The 20,774-nt window shown below is 50.3% G+C and overlaps 1 protein-coding gene across 11 annotated transcripts in view; it reads right to left on the bottom strand.

Moving 5' to 3' along the window:
• Window positions 1–2,071: 2,071 nt before the first annotated feature.
• The window catches only part of FBXW11 (F-box and WD repeat domain containing 11), a 120,337-nt gene continuing 101,634 nt past the window's right edge, over window positions 2,072–20,774 (bottom strand). For all 11 annotated transcript variants that reach the window (XM_058677852.1, XM_058677858.1, XM_058677854.1 and 8 more), the window contains one exon: window positions 2,072–2,087. The gene's annotated coding sequence lies outside the window, so the exon portion shown is untranslated. The remainder of the gene's footprint in view (window positions 2,088–20,774) is intronic.

Raw genomic sequence — 20,774 nt, 5'->3', positions numbered from 1 at the left:
GGACAAGAACAAAAAAAAAAAAAAAAAAAAAAAAAAAGGGAGGGGGTGGGCAGAAAGGGAGAATGAGAGACAGAGAGAAACCCAGGTACCCAGAAGGGGCCTGAATCTCCACCCCGTCTTTGGTGTCAGCCCTTGCTTAGTCAGGAACAATGTGATGAGGTTGACCAGGTGGATAGGAAAAGAAAGCATATTCCAGGTCCATGAACTAGCTCATGTATGATATGGATGGTAAAACAAACAAATAAACAACAACAACAACAACAAAAAATGGTGTGTTCGCAGGACCCTAGTGGTCTGTGTGGCTACAATAGATATGTCAAAAGAAGAGGAAAAAGAGCTGAGGCAGGTGAGGCCTGCTGGAGCCAGACTGTGGAGGATCGAACCTACAACCCCACCTTTGTCATGCCCTCAGAGTGCATTTTGCTAGCCTTGACTTTGGGCACAGTCACAGGGCTGTTGGTGGATGTGAGAGTGCTAACGCTAGGGATGTGCTTCTGAGGCCAGAGCTGACCTCTGGTCCTCCCGCCTTGGATAATGAGAACCTGCTTTTGGCAGTCACTAATCCAAGCAGGTTGAGAGACCCATGGGGCTGGGGTGGGAGCCAACATTCACCCTGAACTTGGGCCCAGCCAAGATCAGTCCCACCCTAACCAATCCAAATGGGCATGAGCAAAAGCACAAATGTTTACTCCGATACAGCGGATGCTAACTGATTCAACCCGGATGCATAGATAAGACATTCAGAAGTTATCATGCAAGCAAAAGAAAATGACTTACGAATTTTTCTGCCGAGTTCAGTTTAGGAGAGGGTATTCAGCCTAACAGTTAGGGCTCCCATGCCCAACCTCACAGGTATATGGATTGAATTCCTGATATCTCCTGCTTTCTACCCTGGCAGGGAGAACTTATGGTTCAAGCAACTTGGTTCTTCCCACCTACGTGGGAAACCTGGATTGAGTTCCCAGCTCCCTAGCCTTACCCCAGCCCAGTCCCAGATGTTGCAGGCACTTGAGAAGTGAACCAGTGCATGAAAGCTCCATTCGTCATCATTTTAAAACAAAAGGAATCCTGTTCACAATCCCCACTGGATCTTCCTCTGGTTGGCCTGGGAACTCCAGCAGGTATTACGCTAAAGCCTTGTGTTGTTCACTGTCAGCTCCCAATGTCTCATCTCTCTTCGGTCCCCATTGCCGAGGACAGTACCTTGCACATAGCAAGTGTCATGAACGTTTTGTTGAGTAAGAGAATGACCAAAGGAACTACCCCCACAGCTCCCAGCACAAGCTGAAGGAGGAGCCCTCCTGGTTGGAGATCTTTGTCCTAATTCACCTCCTCACCGGTTTTCTTTCTCCTCCTATTCAGAATCAAAAACACTTTGCTGGGGGCTACTCAGCCCTTCACCACAGTAACTTCTTTATTCCATTTTCATAATACCGACACTACGGGCAGAGTGACATAAAGGAAAGCCATGAGTCAAACCATCTATGGTAGGAAAAAATACAGGTGACCTATAAAGGACTTCACTAACTTTCCTTCATGCTTGGACCTTATAAATCATGGGCGCCTGGCCCACACGGGCTGGGCAGGCCACACGGCAGTGAGCTGCCCATCTCTGAGAAACTTGGTGACACACAGCTTGTTGATGCAGAAGATTGAGGCAGAATTTCCCACGTCAATCCCAGGATAGAAAAGGAGGTGATGTCATGAGGCCGGCAGACGAGTATCATCTGTAGAAAATGTGAGCAGCCTCTGGAACCAAGTTACACTTGTTTATTTTCTCAGGGGTATATTCATCGTGCACTGAGCATCGACGCTGGCTCAAAAAGGCCAGCACCTTCAGAGCCCATCATCCCTTCTGAACCACAAATTCTGCCCCTTCTAGGAATCTGGACCCAAGAAAATCACCAGGGCCAAGGTCAGCATGGTAACATAGCTGACTAATCCTCCGCCTGCTAGTGCCTATATGGGTGCCAGTTCATATCCCAGATTCTCCACTTCTGAACCAGCTCTCCGCTTATGGCCTGGGAAAGCTGCAAAGGATGGCCCAAAGCCTTGGGAAGCTGCTCCCATGTAGGAAACCCAGAAGAATCTCCTAGCTTCGGTTGGGACCGTTTGGGGAGTGGACCAGCAATGGAATATCTTTTTTTTTTTTTTTCTTAAAGATTTATTTATTTAATTATTTATTGAAAAGGCAAATTTAGAGAGAGAAGGAGACACAAAGAGAAAGATCTTTCATGTGCTTTGCTGGTTCACTCCCCAAAATCTGCAATGGCCAGAGCTGAGTTGATTCAGAGCCAGAAGCTAGGAGGCTCTTCATAAGTTACTGAAAGGTCCCAAAGCGACCATCCTCTTCTGCTTTCCCAGGCCACAAGCAGGGAGCTGGATGGGAAGTGGAGCTGCTAGGATACGAACTGGTACCTATATGGGATCCCAGTACTTGAAGGGAGAGATCAGCCAATCAAGCCATTGTTCCAGGTCCCAGCTGGAAGATATTTCTGTCTCTTCTTTCTGTGAAATCTGTCTTTCAAATAAAGATAAATAAATCTTGAAAGAAGGAAAGAAAGAAAGAAAGAAAGAAAGAAAGAAAGAAAGAAAGAAAGAAAGAAAGAAAGAAAGAAAGAAAGAAAGAAAGAAAGAAAGATGGGAGGGAGGGAGGAAGGAAGGAAGGAGAGAGAAAGGGAGGGAAGGAAACTCTCCAGGACAGAACACAGGGAGATTGAGAGACCGTGTTCACAGCTGATTCCTGAGATGGTCTCTGGATAAGAGAAATCCCAACAGCTTCTACCTAAGGCCTAGGCAGATAGTCACGCAAACAGTGTGGCTTCCACACAGTGCCGCACCCTGTAGCCACTCGACCACTCCGGTCCTTCCCCTTCTTTCCCCTTCCCGAGGCATCCATTGCCATCAAGGTGTGGTCGAGCAAGGCAGGTGTCTACACTTCCGGGGCGGCGGGCAGTGGCAATGCAGGGGTGGCTCTGCTCAGGGGGGTCCTGAGACAGGTGGCTCACCAGGCAGGATTAGAAGGGCCCTTGTGTAGGAAGGCGGTGTGGTGGACATGCTGACTGGCATGGGACATCAGAGCCTGATAGGGAAAGAGCTTGTCTGTCTGTCTGAGCATTGGCCAGGCCAGCATTGAGTGCTGGGAACCCAGGGCGGTAAGCAGTGTTTCTTCTATGTGCAGGGAGATTGGGGGGATGGGAGAATGTGTCCCAGCATATCAGATCAGAGCTTGAGAAGGTTAGGTGGTCCTTCATGTGCTTGTGGGATGGGCAACAGCAACAGTGACAAGCGAATAGTCACAACCGGGAGCGTTCAGCAAATGAGTAATACATTCTGGATCTCTCATCTTTCAGTGTGATTAATACCAAAAGGCAGAAAACTAGAATGAACCTAGCAGGTTGCATTGGACCTATGGGTGTGAACTCATGGCACAAGGCAGAGAAAGGTGACAGAGTCAAGCAAGCAGGTGTAGACAGATAAGTGCAAATACAGGCAACACTAAATATAGTGTAAATGTGTGTGTACACATAGTCCCTCACTCTGTCCACTAAGAGCAGCTAAGAGCAACAGCAGCTTGGTAGTGATCAGTATACCATGCAAGAAGATACTAGTTCAAATCCTGGCTGATCCACTTCTGATCCAACTCCCTGCTGGCCTGGGAAAGCAGCACAGAATGGCTCGAATTCTAGGGCTCCTGTACCCACTTGCGGATGACCCAGAATATGCTCGGATGAACTCATCTCTGACCATTGTAGCCACCTGGGGCTTAAACCAGTGAATGGAAGCTCTCTCTGCTCTCTTCTCTCTATATCTAAGCATATTTGCCTTTCAAATAAAAATAAAGAAATCTTTAAACACACACCCACACCCACACCACACAACATGGCAACCGTTGAACCACAAGAAATAGTTCAAGGATGGACATTTGACCTCAGCTGTCAGTCTGTGTTTTTGGTGGAAGAAAGAAAGAAAGAAAATTCTTTACTCTTTCCCATCGGGCTTGAACTTGAGAGGGCGTGCGACTGAAGTTACTCAGGCCTCTTGTGATGTGTAAGAGAACAGCCTGGAGCTCTTGGGGACACTGCAAAGCATTTGAGCCATCATCCGCGGCCTCCCATACACATTAGCAGGATGCTAGATGAGAAGCAGACGCAAGATTCCATTCCAGGCACTCTGACATTGGGCGTGGGAATCTCAAGCGGCATCTGAGCCTGCTGTGTCATAATCTGCTCTGAGAATAAACTTTCCCACGCATTCTTGGATTTGATTTGCCACATCATATTGTACCCCCTGAATTTGTGCAATGACTATTGTCATTTCTGGGCTCATGTGGAAAGAGAAGCTTTCCTTCTCTGGGTTGAGAAAGCAGGTGAAGGCAAAGGCAAATCCGCCCAGGAGTGGATGGCATTGTAAGGGAGTATCAGCAATCTGCAATCAACAATTTTTCCTCTCTTAAGCCTTGGAAGAGAGAAACAGATTTAGCGTGTTGCCTTGGTTTTTCTTTGAGCTTTTCAGTTAGTCTTTCCCTTCACCTTCTGAGTAATTCATGGCCGAAGAGGAAAGCTATGATGACTTTGGAGGGACCTTATCTGGGCACTTTTCCTGCCTCTTTTTTTTTTTTTTTCCAAAAAACAATACTCCCTCTAAAACCACAAAGCTGCACCTGTTCCCTTGGACGTAAGGGTCCCCACACTGATGTTTTCAATTAGTAGCTGCCATTCTCCTAAGCACGGATCTCAGGACTAAGTCTTACAGCCAGCCATCATTTCCTCTCACCACCATGCCCCAAACAAGCAGCTCAGGAAGCAGAGGAGGGGTCCTCCGAGTGCAACCTTCACTGGAGAAAGGCGAGCTTGACCTGGGGCAGAAGCACAGACTCTCCAAAACTGCAGCGAGAAGCAACCCTGGGCCGACTCTGGCTGTGGCCCTGACAGCCGGAGCTGCTCTGAGGATGACGCAGGGAGGGTGGGCCGTGAGGGCTTGAGTTTCAGTGCTGGCCCAAGTGTCTGCTGTCTGCTCTCCTCCCTGTCCGGAGGGGTGAGCCCCGTCTAGACAGCTTCATTTTCTTTTTTTTTTTTTTTTTTTTTTTTGCATGTCAGCCGGCTCCACAGTGGTGAGGACTCAGGGGTAAGAAACCCCTGGTGAGGGGGTACATGAAGAGGAGGTATCCTTTAGGAAGTGAGTTGGGGGATAGGCATTTGATGCGGCACTGAAGTGGGGATGTCCACATCTCTTGTCGGTGTGCCTGGGTTCGAATCCTGGCTTGGCCCTCCACTTTAGCTTCCTGTTCCTGTGCATTTTGAAGGACACTAGATAATACAGCTCAGGTGCCCAGGTTCCTGCCACTCTCATGGGATGCCCAGATAGAGCTCCTGGCTCCTGGCTTTGGCCTGGCACAGCCTGTTGTGAGCATTTGGAAAGTGAACCAGTGGCTCTCTCTCTTTCTTCCTTTCAAATAAACTAAGTAAAAAAATAATCTTCAAGATTTTTTAGAAAGATAAAACTGGGAGCAGATGCAGTACAGGCTAATCCTCTGCCTGCAGCGTTGGCATTCTATACGATGCCAGTTCATGGCCTGGCTGCTCTAGTTTCTTTCTCTTTTTTTTTTTTTTAAGATTTTTTTTTTTTTTTATTGGAAAGTCAGATACACAGAGAGAAGGAGAGACAGAGAGGAAGAGATCTTTTGCTCGTCAATTCAGTCCCCAAGTGGCCACAATGGCCAGAGCTGAGTTGATCTGAAGCCAGGAGCCTCTTCTGGTTCTCCCATGCATGTGCAGGGTCTCAAGGCTTTGGGCCGTCAACTGCTTTCTCAGGCCACAAGCAGGGAGCTGGAAGGGAAACAGGATAGCCGGGACACAAGCTGACATCCATATGGGATCCTGGTGCATTCAAGGACAGAACTTTGGCCTAGGCTACCATGCCTGGCCCCAGCTGCTCCACTTTCAATCCAGCTGCCTACCTGTGGCCTGAAAAGGCAGAAAAGGACGGCCCAAAGCCTTGGGATCCTGCACCAACATGGGAGAGCCAGAAGCTCCTGGCTTCAAATGGACTCAGCTCTGGTCGTTTTGATCATTTGGGGAGTGAACCAGCAGATGGATGGTCTGGGCCTTGCTGTGCACCCCAGAGCTGGCCCCAAGTGTCCCCAGGGAGGTGGCACTAACAGTCATTTATCGGGGAGGTTGGAGGAGAGGAGCCCTTCTGTGTGTCAGTTCCTGCTTCATGCTCCCCTTCTTGGTTCCTGGGAATCCTCTCAGACGTTGCTTTCTCGGTAAGATGCTTTTTCTGGGAGTTTTTCGAAACACATTTCCATTGCCAATTCCCAGAGCAATCTCAACCAGGCAGCAGAGTTAGATCTTCCACTCCATTTTACAGACTAGGAAACTGAGGCCCCAAGAGAATGACTTGTTGCTCTTGGCTTAGTAAGTAAGCTAGGATTCAAGTCCAGGGATACCCCCTCAGAAATTTCAGAGCTCTCTCGCCACCATCTTGTTGCTGCTTGGTTTCTCTCAGGCATCATGAGAAGGCCATGAGTTCGGGATTCCACAACAATCCTCTTTGGGGGAGGGGAAGATGCCAGAGAACAGGAGCAGATGTCTGAAGACCAGAAGCAGTGAAGTGTTGACTCCCTTCCTTGCCCCGGTCTACTGCTTCCTCCCTGCTTCTGGATGCCCGGTGGGCACTGTGGTGGGTGTCTTCTCCATCACAGCCCCTTTTTGCTCAGCCCTGGGTCTGAGGGCTCTCAAAGCCAAGCCCAGCAAAGAACCTGCTGCAGGCTGTAATGTGTTGTGGCGAAGTTGCAGTTCCTCCTAGTCCCTCGTCTGCCCTGGAAGGGCGTCCCCAGACCACTTTCCCCAGCCTCCACTGAAGGCTTTTCCTGTGATTTCTGGGGTGAGCATTGGGCATGATGGTTAAGGTGTCACTTGGGATACCCGAATCCCTTATCAGAGCCCCGGTGCCTGTTCCCACACACACTGGGAAGCAGCAGGTGAGTGCGAGCCTACAACCCAGCAGGAAGATGCACGCTGAGTTCCAGGCTCAGTGCTCAGGCTTGGTCCTCCTCCAGTCGCTGCCACTTCCAAACATTTGGGGAATGAGTCAACAGAAGCGAATGTGCTCTCTCTTTCTCACAAATTACATTTATTTTTTCTGATGGTCTGAAAGCAAGGGAGGAGTGGTCCCCAAGAAAGTTTATGGCAAGGGACTGATATCCTGATACAATAGGCTAAGCCACCCCCTGGGATGTTGGCATCTGATATGGGACCTGGTTTGAGTCCCAGCTGCTCCACTTTCAATCCAGTTCCCTGTGAAGGCACTTCTGAAAGCATCCACTTGTGGGGGATCCAGATGAAGATCCAGGTTCTTGGCTTTGGCTTGGCCCAGCATTGGCCATTGTGGCCATTTGGAGAGTGAATCAGCAGATGGAAAGCTCTCCCACCCTCTCTCTCTCTCCTCCCAACTCCTTTCAAATCCATTTATAATTAGTATTTGATTTTTGGTATTTCAGCTTGAGTTTTGGAGAGAACGTTCTAACCACAGCAGGAGGTGAGAGACATCCTCTACTCCTGAGATCAGCTCTTGCAGCATCCCTACTCCAACATTCCTCCACTCCCTGCTCTAGGCTCCAATTCATTGTTTCTCCCCTTGGGAGCCCTTCTTTTTTAGGCCAGACCCACCTTATCAGCAAGGCCGGTTATTAACATGAGGATAAAAAGCTGAGTTGATGTAAGTTCAAATCTGCTTGCTGTGTGACCTTGGGTCAAGTTGCTCACTTCTTCAGTGCCTCTGTTTTCTCGGTTTCTTGTTTTGGATTGAGTCAGGGCTCTCCTCTGAAAGAGGGTGCCACAGCCAGCTCAGGCTGTTGTCACAAAATGCCGTGGACTGGCAAGCCTATAAATGTCAGAAATGTGGGGTTGATGTGTAATGCAGTGGATTAAGCCACCACCTGCGATGCCAGCAATCGTGTCCCAGCTGTACCACTTCCAAACCAGCTCCCTGCCAATGTACCTGGGCAAGCAGCAAATGATGGCCCAAGTGCTTGAGCCCCTGACACCTAGGTGGAACACCTGCAGGAAACTCCTGGGTCCTGGCCTCAGCTTCACCCAGTTATAGCCATCTAGAGAATGAACCAGCAGATTGTATTTGGCTAACTCCCCCTCTGAGTGTGTGTGTGTACGTGTGTGTGTGTGTGTGTGTGTGTGTGTAACTCTGCCTTTCAAATAAATAAATCTTACAAAGAAACAGACCAGACATGCATTTGGCATAGATTAAGAGGCTGACCATCTGAGAGCCAGGGCCACCACAACCCGGCTCTCATGAGAGCCCTCCTAGGGGTGGGAGTTCTCACATCCTCTCAGTGAACCAAGAGATCCCTGGAGCTCTCTGGGTTTTCTTAGAAGGCACTGAGGCACTGATCTCATCCTAAGGGCCCTCTCCATGATGCATGCACCCTCTCCCTCCACCAGCAGCTTGGGAACCAGCCCATGAACTTGAACACTTAGTCCCCAACAGAGGGCATGCCTATGATGCGGGAAGGATCCCTGGTGTTCAGTGGGTGTGCCCCACCCCCAGCATGGAGCAGGTACACACAGCTTCCAAGCCAAGGAACACAGGAGCAAGTTGGTGAGCCAGGGAGTGAACGAGGTGGCAGACACGTGAATCAACATAGATGAGATAGCATTCTCTGATCCGCCCAAACCCTCACCTGGCCCTCCAAGGCGCCATCCACCCTAAGCCACTTCCCAATCCCCTGTGTGGAAGCCATTTTTCTCCTACTTCCGTCAACCCAAGTTCAAATACAAACCACGAGGAAAACCCCAAGACCTTTCCCAGAATAAATCACCCCATTACGAGTCTCCATCCGTCCCACCATGAACTACTGTTTTCCCTGCCAAAAGCAAACATTCCTCTTCCCCATGGCCTGACCTCGAGGAGCCATCTGAGCCCGGAAGCGCAGATCCCAGGAGTGGCCCTGGACCACTGTAAAGTGGAAAACCTTTGCACGCGGCTCAGGTCGCCCACACGACGCGCTTTCCGCCTTGCGGGACGCCGGTCGTCTCCCACGCAGTCCCCTGAGAAGGCAAGCTAATGACTGTACGGCTGTCCAGGCATGTGCTGAGCCCCCAGGTCGCCTTCTCCTCCCAGCTTAGCCTGGCGGTGGAGCTTGCCCCAGCGTTGGACAGACCGACCCCTGCAGCGCCCTCGGCTGGCAGCCATCAGCCGCGCTGCCCGCGCGACACGTGGGGCTGACTAGTTTTCATTTTCCGACAGCAGAGAACATGCTCTAACCTCAGCGGAGACAACATTTTTCCTGGAAGCAGGATCCAGAAGGAATGTGCCTGGGGAACCGCTGGGATTAAAAAAACTTAGGTGACAGGGCGGAGACTCCTGCCACTGCAGCTGCGATGGGCCCCACGTGGCTGTGAGTTCATTCAGGCATGCACCCACGATGCACCTGGTGCGGGTTGGGGAGACCCTGGGGTGCAGAGAGGAGGGGAGGTATTTGCTTTGAGTTACAGAAAATCCACTGGTTGTCTAGGATTGTTTGGGTTCAGCATCTAGTTTGGGGTTTTTTCTTCCTTCCTTCTTTTTCTTCTTTCTTTCTATCTGATTAATTGTTTATTGAAGAGGCAGATTTAGAGAGGAGAGACAGAGAGAAATATCTTCCATCCACTGGTTCACTCCCTTAATGGCTACAAGGGGTGGAACTGAGCTGATCTGAAGCCAGGAGCTTCTTCCAGGTCTCCCATGTGGGTGCAGGGTCCCAAGACTTTGGGTCATCTTCCACTGCTTTTCCACATCACAAGCAGGAGCTAGAAGGGAAATATAGCAGCCAGGACACAAACCAGCTCCCATATGGAATGCGTGCACTTGCAGGAGGAGCATTAGTCACTAGGCCATTGTGCCAGTCCCATGCATTTGTTTACAGTAGGAACAGACATAGGGCCCTTGCCCAACCATATTTCCAAGGGAATCAGCTTTGGTGAAAAAATCAGTAGCAGATGGAAGCTGAACTGAGTAAAGCAGCCCAAGAGGATGTGTGCTTGCCATGCCAGCCACCTGCTACCTGAAGCCATCTGCTACCTGAAGCTCACTTAGCCTCTCATCCTTCAGCGTCAGTCACTGCCACACCTCAACTGCTCAAGGACCCCCATCCATCACCACCACAACAGCTGGGCTGGCCTAAGCACCAGGTCCTACTTCACCCTTTCTCTCCAAAGGTAGCCTTGGCAGCCAGCCCCCCACTTGACCCTTGGTACTACAGCTCTCCTTTTTGCAGGGTGTGCCCAGCTACAAGGGACTTGTGACTGATCTAAGAAAACCAGGTTCTGCCGTTTGCTTTTTCCACCCCCTGGAGTTGGAGCCAGCCTGGTGCTCAATTCTGGTCAACCAGATATCCCCTAAGCCTTTCGGGAAAGCCTTTTCCTCCTTAGGAGAGAGGAAGGCATGAATGTCAAAGTAAAATGCCCTGAGCAATGGCAGCCTTCTGATAAGTCTGGGCATGAAGGATGGCAAGGGAAAGAAAGGTCATGTTGTTCATATTAAGGACTGCTTGAATCACCCTGGGAACAGCTGCCTGCCCTTGGATGTTTACAAGAAGAGGCCTTAATTGCTTATGTTGTCCGTCGGTTTCTTTATCATTTCTTTAAACCACACACACACACACATTCATTCATTCATTCATTTGGAAGGTAGAATGACAGAAAGAGATAAACACAGAGAGATTTCATATCCATTGGTCCACTCCCCAAATAACCACATCAGCCAGGACTGAATCAGACCAAAGTCGGGAGCTAGGATCTCCATCCTAGTCTCCTGTGAGAGGCAAGGAACCGCTTAGGTGCACTGTCATCTACTGCTTTCCCAGGTGTGTTAGCAGGAAGCTGGATTAGAAGTAATAGCCAGGACCTGAACAGGTACTTCGCAATGGGATGCTGGTGTCACAGTGGCTTGATCCATTGCGTCTCAATATCAGCCCCTGGTTCTCCTATTACCTACAGCCAGATACGTGCACGCTAATTAATACAGCAGATGTATAGACAGCAGAAGGAAGTTTCTTCCTAGCAGGAGATCACAGGAGAAAAGAAAGCATGCTTTATAGAATAGTGGTGACTGGGCCCTTACTGTGCACTTGCAGGCAATGTCTAATATTCCCCACACATTCACAAGGCAGATTAGGACTGGAGGACCCTTCTAGCAAGTGTGATGCTCCTCCAGCTGGAGGGGTTGCAGCTAGAACTTGGCCTTTGGCCACTCCCAGTAGGAGTCTGGGTTTGTCAGCACTCCCTGGGTGGCCACTGTCTGCCAGCTCTCTCTATCTGACACCTTGCCTTGCCATAGCTTCCTACACATCATTTTGTTCACATCCTACGAAGTTCCTGTCAGTGACTCCTCCCATTTTGCAGATGAGCAAACTGAGCCATAGTGTCATTCTAGAACTCAGCCCCAACCCCCAAGCAGCAGGTGCAACACTCAGTATCAGGTCACCAGTGCCATCCGTACTGAGCACTGTGTGGCTCTGACTGAGGAATCCTGCTGGAAAGAAAGCCAAGTGGTGCCTTGCAGGGAGCTGGGTCCATTCTCCTGACCGCGGAGGTCTTCACTGCGCGTTTCAGTTCCAACGCTTGTGGGTGTATACTTCTGTTTTCTGGTGCTAGTCTCTGGAAAGTACAGACAGGGAAGTTACAAAAAGAGGTCTATCTCAGCTCATGATTCTTGGAGTGCCAGGTTAAGCCCATCTCTTCTAATGTGCTTCCGCCTGACAGAGTCTGCGATGGTACAGGGCAGGAGACAGACAGTGTGTGTGTGTGTGTGTGTGTGTGTGTGTGTTCAGTCTCTCTTTTCTGATACAGCCACCGGTGATTCATCCAGGGGCTCCGTCCTGAGGACTGCCTAATCCTAATCGCCTCCCAAGGGCCCTGCCTCTGGACACTGGTCTCACCAAGTTCCTACCCTTTTCATATCTCACAATGGAGAGTACATTTCAAAAGGAACCGAAAGACACTCAACTCAAACCAGAATCAGATCAGTACAATTGTCAGCACCATTATCATCACTATTATCACTACCATCATCACCATCCCCACCATCATCATTGTCATCTTCACCACCACTATCATCACCGCCATGGTCATCACCATCATCACTATCACCATGATCACCAGCCTGAAATATGGTATGCCTGTATTTGCTAGGCTATACCACATTTTTCTCTCCTTCCTTAACTAGCCCTGTAACCCAGGACAAGAGAGCCCCCTGCCAAGCTTTAATGTTCTCACGCCTAAAACAGGACCTGTAAACCCGATTTGCCAAATGTATGAAAAACTGTTGTTTTCATCCTCAATTCCAGGTCTCCCTGAACACACCCATGAGGTGCCCTCCTCCCCCACAGCCTGCATTCCAGCCACCGCCTCTCCCGTTCTGGCTCCCGACACGGGTCCTTGAAATGGGCCAGACCATCTGCCGGAGAGCACTGTGGAACTCCCGCCTCCCAGCCAGCGCCCTGCCAGCAGAGAGTTTAAACAAACAGAACCGGGCAGAAATGAAATGGTCCATCCCTTGCAAAGGGCTCACGCTGGTGGCTCAGGTTTCATGATAATCCAGGTAATGGGTCTCCTGGCGAGGATTAGGAAGAAACAGCAGGGGGTTCGGGAGGGGGTAGCAAAAAAAAAAAAAAAAAAAAAAACCAGAGTCGTGTCCCCAAGACAAACACTGCCGAAGAAAGTGGCCTCCAATGGCTAATAAACCTGAGTTAGGTGGAAGGGCAGTGGAACTGGGGCTCTGGGTCTGGGGAGGGTGGAAGGAAAAATGGGGCTCCTTCCAAGCGTCCTACCGCCAAAAACAGGCCTTCAGCAGCAGAGCTTTGCTGGAGAGCAGTTGCTAGTAGCTCCAGTGCCCTGGAGTCCAAAGTGCATAGGTGCCTTGGCGGAAAGTTGGGGCTGCAAGCTCTAATGCCCTCCGGGCAGATAGAGCCCTGTAATGAGCGTGGTGAGCGCAGCAAAGGACTCCTGGCCTCAGGGTTGGGAAGGCCGTGGTGAGTAGTAGCAAGTGCCCAAAGGGGAGAGAGGCTGAGCTCCGGGGCTCCAACTGATTTCTGCCAGGCAGGCATGTCAGGCTGGCAATCCCAATGCTGCCGTTCTTCTGCTTGCCCCCTGCTCAAGAAAAGCAGGGAAAAGCAGGAAAGCATAAATTGGTTTTGCTTGTTTGTTTTTTGTTGTGCAGCTTCCCAATTTTTAAATACTGGAAACCAGCTCAAATATATTTAGAAATAAGGTAGGGGGCCAAGCAAAACTTATCAGTCCACCAGTTTTGACTCTGAGATTACTGGTTTGCAATTTCTGGAATTTGGGGACCATGGTGAAGACAATGGGGTCTGCCTAGCTTCAAACCCCAGGGCTCAGGCTTGGTGCGTTTGTCTGGTTACTAAAGTGCTCGCCTTGCATGTCCTAGGATCCCATATGGGAGTCAGTTCATATCCTGGCAGCTCCACTGCCCATCCAGCTCCCTGCCTGTGGCCTGGGGAACCAGTCAAGGACGGCTCAAAGCCTCAGGACTCTGCACCCAAGTGGGAGACCCGGAAGAAGCTCCTGGCTTCGGATCAGCTCATCTCAGCTCAGGGCATTGAGGCCACTTGGGGAGTGAACCATTGGACGAAAGACATTTCTCTCAGTCTCTCCTCTCCTTCTCTCTGTATGTCTGGCTTTCCAACAAAAATAAATAAATCTTTAAAAAAAAAAAAAAAAAGAAAAGAAAAGACTGGGCCCGGTGGCGTGGCCTAGCAGCTAAAGTCCTCGCCTTGAAAGCCCCGGGATCCCATATGGGCGCCGGTTCTAATCCCAGCAGCTCCACTTCCCATCCAGCTCCCTGCTAGTGGCCTGGGAAAGCAGTCGAGGACAGCCCAATGCATTGGGACCCTGCACCCGTGTGGGAGACCCAGAAGAGGTTCCTGGTTCCCAGCTTCAGATCGGCTCGCACCGGCCTGTTGTGGCTCACTTGGGGAGTGAATCATCGGACGGAAGATCTTCCTCTCTGTCTCTCCTCCTCTCTGTATATCTGACTTTGTAATAAACTGAATAAATCTTTAAAAAAAAAAAAAAAAGAAAAGACTTCTGTCTGACCCTGGACAGATCAGCTGGCTCCTGCAGATCTCAGTGGCTCCATCTGTAAAGTGGGGGAAGGGAAACAGTAACATCAACTGGATCCTTTATTTGAGAAAAATTCATGAAATTATGTCACGGAGAGTTGGCACTGTGGCACAGCGCGTGAAACCGTCACTTGCAATTTCAGCATCCCTTGTCAGAGCACAGGTTTGAGTCTTGGTTAGCTATTCAAAGTTCAATCCAGCTCCATGCAAAGGCACCTAAGAAGGCAGCAGAGAAGCTCGCATGCTCCTTACAAGGGAGTCACCATTGTTTGCCCTTATTATTGTTAATGGTTTGGGTGATCAGAATCCACGGACCTCTTTTCAGTTAACTTCCCCAGTTTCCCTGTGGATTATTCTTGGGGACTAACCAGTCTTTTCTCCACTCCAGACTCCAGGACATGCGTATTAGTCAAGGAGAGTAACAAACCTAGCACAGTAATTGTATGCAGGACTTCCACCCTCCGCCTTCCACCACATCTGAGGAATAGACCAGAGCTACTGGCAGCTGGTTGAGTAACCCATGGGAAGAGCCATTCTAAGAATAACACCAGTCTTGAGGAGCACAGACCTGGAAAATTACATGATTTTGGATAATATTGAATGAGTACCTGGATCCAGCTATGCCTGACACCAGAGCTATGCTCCAATGCAGCACTATTCAACGAATACGAATTTCAAATTCCTTTTTGTTGTTTTTGGGTAGATCATTTTGGACTGGTATGGGGAAGGGATTCTGTAACTTGCAACCAAGAAACTCATCAGACACATGAGTCTTAAGGATGAATTGATAAATGCCCACAGAGGCCTGGCACGGTAGCCTGGTGACTAAAATCCTCAGCTTGCACGTCCCAGAATTGCATGTGGGCGCCAGTTCATGTCTCAGCTACCCCATTTCCCTTGCAACTCCCTGCTTATGGCCTGGAAAGCAGTTGAGGATGGCCCAAAGTCGGGACCCTGCACCCAATATGGGAGGCCAGGAAGAAGCTCCTGATTTTTGGCTCCTGGCTTTGGATTAGCTTAGCTCTGGCCATTGCAGCCAGTTTGGGAGTAAATCAGGGGATGGAAGATCTTCCTCTCTGTGTCTTCTCATCTGTATATCTGCCTTTCCAATGAAAATAAAGAAATATGAAAAGGAGAGAGAGAGAGAGAGAGAGAGAGAGAAAGGAAGAAAGGAGAAAGAAAGAAAGAAAGAAAGAAAGAAAGAAAGAAAGAAAGAAAGAAAGAAAGAAAGAAAGAAAGAAAGGAAGGAAGGAAGGAAGGAAAAGAAAAATGCCCAGGGGGCTGGTTTTGTTCGTGGCACATCTCACAGGCTCTGGCACCATGACTGCTCTAGTTTCCTTCCCGTGGGAGTAGAAGACCTGCTCTAAGTGCATCTGGCTGACCTTCAAGCTCCTCTTAGACCAGTGGTTCTCATCAGGTGGATCTCTGTGCCCTAGACAACACTGGAAATGTCTACAGAGATTTTTGATTATTATGCCAGTAAGCAAGGGGGATTTGTGTGTATATGTGTGTGTTTGTGTGTTGCCACATGTTGTGTGTTGCCACATCATCAGCCTGTCAACACACATGTCTTGAATATGTATGAGAAAATAGAAGGCCTAGCACAGCAGCCTAGTGGCTAAAGTCTTGTCTTGAATGCGCCAGTTCCATGCAGGCGCCAGTTAGTGTCCCAGCCACATTGCTTCCCATCCAGCTCCCTGCTTGTGGCCTGGGAAAACAGTCAAGGACAGCACAAAGCTTTGGGACCCTGCACCGACATGGGAGACTTGGAAGACGCTCCTGGCTTCGGATTGGCTCATCTCAGGCCATTGCGGTTGCCTGGGGAGTGAATCAGTGGACAGATCTTCCTCTGTCTCTTCTCCTCTCTGTATATCTGCCTTTCCAATAAAACATAAATAAATCTCTAAAAAGAAAGAAAAGAAAATGATAGAGTGAACAGTAACAGAGGGTGAAGCAGAGAAGAACACGGACCATGGAGACATTTGGCCACAGATGACTGTGTGGAGTAGCAGGTGCATGAGTTGAGACCTGAGTAAGGAAGACAGGCCAACCGCTGAGGAAGGAGGCAAAACTATGCGGTGGGCAGAGGGCACCACACGTGTGAACGTTCTGAGGCAGGAAGGAATGGGAGTGACGAGGAAAGCAGGACACAAAAGGACAGTGGCCAGGAAGCAGGACTGTCACCATGGGCAGACAGAAGGGATTGAACTCTGTTCAAAGCACAACAGTCATGGGAGTGTGCTGGACAGGGCAGTGGCCCCAGCTGGCTGTATTTATTTCCTGCCGTACGCCCACAACAGGTGTTCATTGAACAAGGTGAGGACTGTGCCCCATGCTCCCTCTGGCTGCCCTCTGAGGGAGCCAGGCAGGCTAGGAAAGCCTTCCATCCGCAGAGCTGCTGGCAGAGAGGGGTTGTGGGGTGGGGAGCAGGGGACGTCACTGTCTTCTCCAGTGGTCCCCGCTGGGAAATAAGCCACCCGGGTGCTGTGGCAGCCCCCGCCCACTCTCTGCTCGGGGTGGACTTGCTCGGCCACTTGCTGCTGCTTGGTCGCCTCTGGCATGAACCCACTTTCGGATGTGTTTTGAAAACTATTCCATATGCTAATGGAATGTCACCTTATGCCAGGAGGGGCAGCACTAGTTTTTATTTTTATTATTATTATTAACAGGAAAAACTATTATTAGAGAGATGAGGTGAGCGCAGAGGACCACTAAAGGGTTCCTGCGGCGCTGACCTGTGGCTGACCTAAGCCGTCTGTGGCCAATTAGCCTCTCTCTCTCTCTTTCTCTCTCTCTCTCTCTCCCTCTCGCTCCCACCCTCCCACCCACCCCCTCCCTTTTTTCCCTTCCCCTTCTTGGAGACATGATGAAATTTCCTGAGAGGAAAACTAGCAGCCCGTGCTATAAAGTGCCTTGGCCGCGGCCGGACTGACAGCAGCTTTTATCTCTGCACTCCCCACCCTAGACCGGGCGGCTGCAACCAGAGCTCAGGGGGCGCCCGTTGCTGGACTCCCAGGACTGGGAGGCCGCGTGCCCCGGGGTTAGGTGTCCTGTGGGGACTTAGTGGGCACACATGGTTCTGCCTCCCAGGAGGCCCAGACGAGCTCCAGCCGCCATCGACTGAAGTTCTCCCAACCTCTGCCCCCTTTGCTAGTCAAGCAGTGGTCCCCTCCCTTAGGGCTACCCCCACAACGGCTCCTGGTGCTTGGGCCCTACTAGCCAGGGTGCCCCACTCCAGGCCGTGACGTTTCAGGCCGGGACATTTGACGCAGCACCTGGCTGCCTGCCCGCCACCCCGCTGTCCCCCAGGGCCACTAACCAACCACCGCCCAGAAGTTGTGCACACACGGTTCAAGAGTTGATGGTTGGGGTGCCCCGCAACCACTGCCGATGTGCACCCTGGAATGGAAATTTTCTAAGAGCAGTGAGTGTCAGCCCCCATTTCTTGTGATGACCTCATCTGGTGGCCTTCGCCCTCAGCCGCCCGTGCATTCCTCCAGGACCCTGTCTCCTTAACATCTTCAGAATCGCCCCTCCAATTCATCAGGGTTCTGTCCTCTGCTCTATCCCACTGTCCGTCTGCTGGAACCCCCGTGGTGTCCCTTTACCCAGTCTGCTGCGCCAGTCCTTGTCCAGCGCCTCCTCTCCCTCTCAGACTTCATGCAGTGTGGATGACACAATGACTGAGGATCACATATAGGACTGAGGCCCAGCCACGCTGGAGGAAGCCACGACAGGTCTGTTCATGTCAACGGACTGCCTGGGAACAGGTGTGGCTCCAGGGGACGGGGGAGGTTCCCAGTGCCCTGGGAACATGGACGGGAGATACCAGGGTAGCAGGGGAACAGAGCTAAAGCCCAGCTGCTTCCCAGCATAGTTGGAGCCTTATTCTATTCATCTGATTTATCTCCTCTCCCACTCACCCAACAGCTCACATTCTCCCTGGGGACTGTCCATGTTCCCTCCAGAAGTGACAACTTTTTTTTTCTTTCCTTTTAGCATTTATGTGTGTATTTGAAAGGAAGAAAGAAAGAGAGAATATTCCATCCACTGGTTCACATCTACAAATGACCCCAACAGCAGACTGGTCTGGGCCAGACTGTCACCAAGACCCAGAAACTCCCACATGGGACCCAAGCAGTCTTCGCTGCTTCCCAGGCACGTGAGCAGTGAGCTGGATGGGAAGCAGGGCTGATGGAACTCTGGTGTCTTCTCTGGCTCTGCCACAAAGCCCACCTGAGTAGCACCAACCCTTGCAGTTCCCTTTGAGATGCCCACCCTGACTTAGCCTTGTCCATGCTCATGAATTTCACCTTCCCGACTCCACGGAGTACCCCACCTTCCTCAGGTGTGAGCATTCTGCTGTTCCCAGTGCCACAGCTGAAGCCACCAGGCCCTGAGCTGGGCGCTGTGGATTAAGCCTTCTACCCCTTATGCAAATCTCAGCATACCGGCCCTACCTTCTTAAATAGGGATTTTGGTTCTGCACAACCAATGCCTGTGAACATGCAGCCTGCTGCCAATGGGACAAAGCTTCAAAGTTCTGGGCCCCAAAGTTTGGGTTCCTTCCTCCCTGCCACCTTGTGGATGAATGACCTCCCTGGAAGGGTCCCAATCAAGATCCAAAAATTGATGCTTGAAGGACATTCCCTCCCAATACTCAAACCTCCTGGTGCCACGGAAGAAATAAAAAACAGCCTGCAGGAAGGCTCAAAAGACAGCGGTGAGACTGGAGGAAGTTTAGGTTGTGTGCACTGCGATCTTTCCAGCTCTCTGTCCCTTTGGCATGTCCTCCCCATGACTGGAGCCTCTGGCTCTTGGTCACATCCAGTGTCACCCAGACCAGCCCCGCAGAAACGTGGGCACTCTAAGCAAGACAATCAAGCAATTCCTGTAGACAGGCTGAGTAGAGGACCACAAAGTTGGACACCACGGAAAACTCCAGTCCCATTGAGATGATTCTACTTTTCAGGTGATCCAGCACACCTTGAGAAAACTTTTTTTTAAATTCATTCATTTTAATTGAAAAGGCAGATTTACAGAGAGAAGGAGAGACAAAGATTTTTTTCATCTGTTAGCTCACTCCCTAAACGGCCTTGATGACCAGAACTGAGCTGATCCGAAGCCGGGTACCAGGAGCTTCTTCCGAGTCTCCCATGCAGGTGCAGGGTCTCAAGGCCTTGGGCCGTCCTCGACAGCTTTCCCAGGCCACAAGCAGGGAGCTAGATGGGAAGTGGGGCTGCCAGAACATGAACTGGCACCCATATGGGATGTCGGCACTTGCAAGAAGAGGATCAGCTAATTGAGCCATCACAAGGAGCCCCTGAGAAAGTTACTTTTGCTGTGCACTCCCATGGCTACCTCTGTCCCTGTGGGCTCCACCACCTCCTGTTTAGAAGGCAAGCTTCCAGGGATGGCCATGGACTCAGTCAAGGCAAGCTCCTCTGGAACCTCTTCAGTTCTTCAAACTTGGACAGCCTCAAGTAACTAAAAATGGAGCCAGCATGCTCGGGGCACTCACATCCCATTCAGGGTTCCAGGCCTAGCTATTTTTGCTTCTGATCCATCTTTGTGCTAATGTGGCTGGGAAGACAGCAGCCACTCATTTGACACAAACGGAGTCCAGGCTCCTGGTTTTGGCTTGGTCTATCTGAAGTCAGTCATTTGAGGCGTGAACTAACAATGATTTTTTTTTTCCTGTCATTCTGCCTTTCAAATAAACAAAATAAATACATATTTTCTTTTTTTTAATATTATTTTTTATTGCAAAGTCAGAGAGGAGGAGAGACAGAGAGGAAGATCTTCCGTCCGACGATTCACTCCCCAAGTGACTGCAAAGGCTGGTGCTGCAACGATCTGAAGCCAGGAGCCAGGAACTTCCTCCGGGTCTCCCACACAAGTGCAGGGTCTCAAGGCTTTGGGTCGCCTGTGACTCCCTTCCCAGGCCACAAGCAGGAAGCTGGATGGGAAGTGGAGCTGCCGCGATTAAAACCAGTGCCCATATGGGATCCTGGTGTGTTCAAGGTGAGGACTTTAGTCACTAGGCGACTGTGCTGAGCCCTAAATACATCTTTTCTTTAAAAAATTTTAAATCACGCTAGTTCGGAGAAGGCAAATTGGTGTCACAGAGATTTATCTCAAATCAGTTGCCAGCTTTCCTAAGTTGGGTTGGCACATGATCTGTATTTCCAACTTTGCTTGACATTGCACAGCTAGCATCATGGACTTGCATGCTTGCAAGACTTGAGCAGGTGATACATGGAAGAGTACACCCAAAAGTAGGTATTCCCCCACAGCTCACCAGTGACAGGATAACAGGCAGATGGCCTGATCTCCTATCTCCTCATCAACTGGAAAACAGGCTGAGATGACAAGGTACCACCCCAGCCTCTGAGAAGACATCCAAGGTGCCTTCCCCATCCCTCTTCGAGTCTTTGACAATCAACATGGGGTGTATTTAGAGCTATGACTTCTCTTGGAGCAACACCTCCCCTCTCAAGGAAAAGCAGTCTGGTATTTCCCGAACAGAGAGGCCAACTCCATCCTCAACTGGAACCAACTGCATAAAACCAGGTGCATCCTTATAATCACGAGCAAGAGGTAGAATTCCAAGTACTAAGATGCACCTGTTCGT

Source organism: Ochotona princeps, chromosome 19 (assembly GCF_030435755.1).
Source record: "Ochotona princeps isolate mOchPri1 chromosome 19, mOchPri1.hap1, whole genome shotgun sequence".
NCBI lineage: Eukaryota > Metazoa > Chordata > Mammalia > Lagomorpha > Ochotonidae > Ochotona > Ochotona princeps.
This window is presented reverse-complemented; position numbering and strand designations above follow the sequence as displayed.